The sequence below is a fragment of the Scleropages formosus genome, chromosome 18, assembly GCF_900964775.1.
Source record: "Scleropages formosus chromosome 18, fSclFor1.1, whole genome shotgun sequence".
Classification (NCBI taxonomy): Eukaryota; Metazoa; Chordata; class Actinopteri; order Osteoglossiformes; family Osteoglossidae; genus Scleropages; species Scleropages formosus.
In genome coordinates, this window is record NC_041823.1 from 25,958,107 (window position 1) to 25,961,343 (window position 3,237).

A 3,237-nucleotide genomic window follows, 5' to 3' on the forward strand; every position below is an offset into this window, starting at 1 on the left:
AGGCCCAGCAGCGGCGGAAGTACCTCCTTCGCCAACTGAAGAAGTTCAACCTGCCACAGGACCTGCTGATCCGGTCTACTCAGCTGTCATGAGTCGTCCTGTGCACTGCCACAAACTGTCCTGGTTGGCTCAGCTGCCAATCGGACAGAATTAGGCTGCAAAGGACGGTCAAGACAGCTGAGAGGGATCAACTGGGGCACCGCTGCCAGCCAACCCTCGGTCTTGTACGAGGTTAAAGATACCGAAACTAGTATCCGGTACCTTTAAACCTCGTACAAGACGGTAAATGTGCTAGAGGGGTGGATGCCGCTTAGATTAAATAAGACTTCTAAGAAAGGTTCCAGCTAATATGATATTGTTGCTGTATGACAGCTTGAATTCCCAGCTCAGCACTGGTGCGTCTTGTCCAGCCTAACCTTAACCCGATCCCTATCCCCAAATACTTTCCCTGTTACCGAACCTAACCTTAACCCTAACCCTTGGCTGATCCTTACACTATCCTTATCCCTACCCCTAACCTTAACCATATCCCTTAACCATAACCGTAACCCTATCACAAACCCTAACCTTAACCAAATTCGTATCCCTAACGCTAACCCTTTTGTACGGTCCCCCTGCACAGCCTTAGTGGTTTGGCAGTCAGCTAAACTCCCAGCCTTCGTACGACTCTGAAGACAAAGTGTTTCTTTCGCAGGCAGGTTTAATGGTTTTAGGCGAGGGGTGAGACTAGAAGACAAAGAAACGAACACTGCAGTACATCAACAACCCAAGTCCAAATAAGTATACAAACCATAAAGCATCACAATTGGTCTAATGCACAAAAGCAAACATGCATTACTTAAGATAATCCTCAAAGACTCCCTCTGATTTCTCAAAACACTATCAGAGAATTTTTATACACTATTTCAGTAAGGTAACACCATCAATAACAGCTAACATAGCTACTCAAAATTATGACATCTTGTGACTATAACATTAATGAAGTGAAACGGAACTGAAACATACAGGCGCTGTTGCTGCAGGGTTGAGGATGGACGAGATCTGGAGAGATTACGAGGAGGAGGAGTTCACCACGTGCACTGAAGAGAACAACAGAGCTACTTGCTACTTGCGACTTCCTGTCGGGGAGGAAGCGTAAAAGTCCCGGTAATACGAAAAATGTACAGGAAACCGCCAGTAGATGGCACCACCTCACATTTTGCCTATTAAGAACATGAAAAACAATATACCGCTAAATATGCTTGACATTCGCTCAAGCTTTAAACTCGGGTGATCATAACTGATTTACCAATAACTCACTGTAACAGCACACCTATATCCCTGTCCTTAACCTTAACCACATCCAAACCCTGACCCTATCCCGAACCCTGTTCTTATCCCTATCCCTGTCCCTATCCCCAAACCACATCCCTGTTTCAAAACGTGAACCTAACCCCTTATCCCTCTCCTTATTTCGATCCCTAAACCTTAACCATGTCCCTACCGAATCCCGTAACCCTAACCCTATTCGTATCACTGTCCCGAGCCGTAACTACCTCCCAAACTTTGATCCTTATTCCCATACCTTTCCAGAACTGTAACCAAACCCTAGCCATATCCTTATGCCTATCCCTAAACCCGACCTCAACCCCAACTGTAACCCTGTGCCTTTTCCCTAACTCGAACCCTAACCATATTCTAAACCCGATCGTTATCCTTATCATTAACCCTTTCCCTACCACTGTCCCTAACTCTAATTCTTTCCCTGTCCCTATCCGTTTCCATGACATTATCCCTGTTCTTAAAGCAAACCCTAAGCCTAAACTTAAGCCTATCCTTATCCTTATCCCTAAAGCTGTCCTCATCCCTGTCTTTATCTTTTATCTTAACCCTATCCGCATCGCTGTCTTTATCCCTCACCCTATCACTGTCCCCAGGCCTAACTCTGACAGTAGCGTCATTCAATTCACTTGAATGTATGTTCGTAGAGCGCTCTTCTCATGCAGTGACACAGTGTACTGGAACACAAACATACGGAAAATATATTTCCTTTCCCTGTTCCAGTAAGTGTCCCCAACCCTAAAGTAAACCTTAAGCCGATACTTACCCCTGTTTTAACCCTAACCCCACCCCTGACCCTACTTCTGTCCTCAGCCCTAACTGTAAGCCTATCCTAAACCTAGCCCTTTCCATAACTCTAAACCCCATTAGTGCCCTCAGCCCTATCCTTATCGCTGTCCCTAACCCTGTCCTTATCCTTGACCCTACCCTACCCCATCCCTAACCCTATCCTTATCACTGTCTCAAACTCTAACGCAGAAATCCATCGGGTTCTCCCCGCACAGGTTCGAATCCTGCCGACTACGCCCCGCCCCGTGAGCAGCAGGTCCCGTTGTTTTTGCGCAGCGTCCCTTCACGTACCGTGGCAAAATCAGCCTCGTACGCTTGCTTTCCCTGCCTCCATCCATCTCTCCTTATCTACCGAGCCAGCTTTCAGGTTGGGCGTGGTGGCGCACGTCTGTATAATCCTTGCGCCCGGGAGACCGAGGCTGCTGGACTGCTTGAGCCGCGGGTTCCGGTGCCGTGGCGCGCTATGGCGAACGGGAGTCCTGGTGACGGTCAGCATCGACGTGGTGCTTCTTGGGGAGCCTGGGCGCACCAGGTCGTCTAGGGAGGGGCGAACCAACCCAGGTCGGTGACGGAGCAGGTGAAAGCCCCCGTGCTGAGCGGTCTGTGGGTTGGCCCTGTGAGTAGCAGCTGCGGTACTGCCAAGGTGAGACAGCAGGACGCAGCCTTTTTCGCCGCAGGAGGCGTGACGGCCACGTTGCCCACGCAGCCCAAAAGGGTCTGGGGGCATGCCCCGTCAGCTAACGGAACCCTGGTCTTCCACGTGACAGGTGGGAATACTCACCACTATACTAACGAGGAGCTGGCTGTGCCAATCGCTGCTCTTCCTTGGTGCCGCTCCAAAGCAGGGCGTCGCTCTCCCCAAGCCACGTGACGAGCCCTACCGCCAAAGTCAGCAAAGCCGAGCGGTCTAAGGCGTCGCGGTCCCCGGGGGGAGGCGTGGGTTCAAACCCCGCTTCTACCTCCAACGTCTTTGGCTAGTTCCCTTCGTCGCAGGTGTTCTGGCATCACGGGCAGAGTCAAGTGGGTTGGACGGCAAGGAGGGGGAGGTAGTTGTGGCTGAGCGGTTAAGGCGATGGAGTCGAAATCCATTGGGGTCTCCCCACGCAGGTTCGAATCCTGCCGACTACG

At 50.6% G+C, this 3,237-nt stretch overlaps 1 non-coding gene across 1 annotated transcript; it reads left to right on the forward strand.

The window, feature by feature from the left end:
* Positions 1 to 3,155: 3,155 nt before the first annotated feature.
* On the forward strand, positions 3,156 to 3,237 carry trnas-cga (transfer RNA serine (anticodon CGA)). The gene has a single exon. It is a non-coding gene; the product is annotated as a tRNA-Ser (tRNA).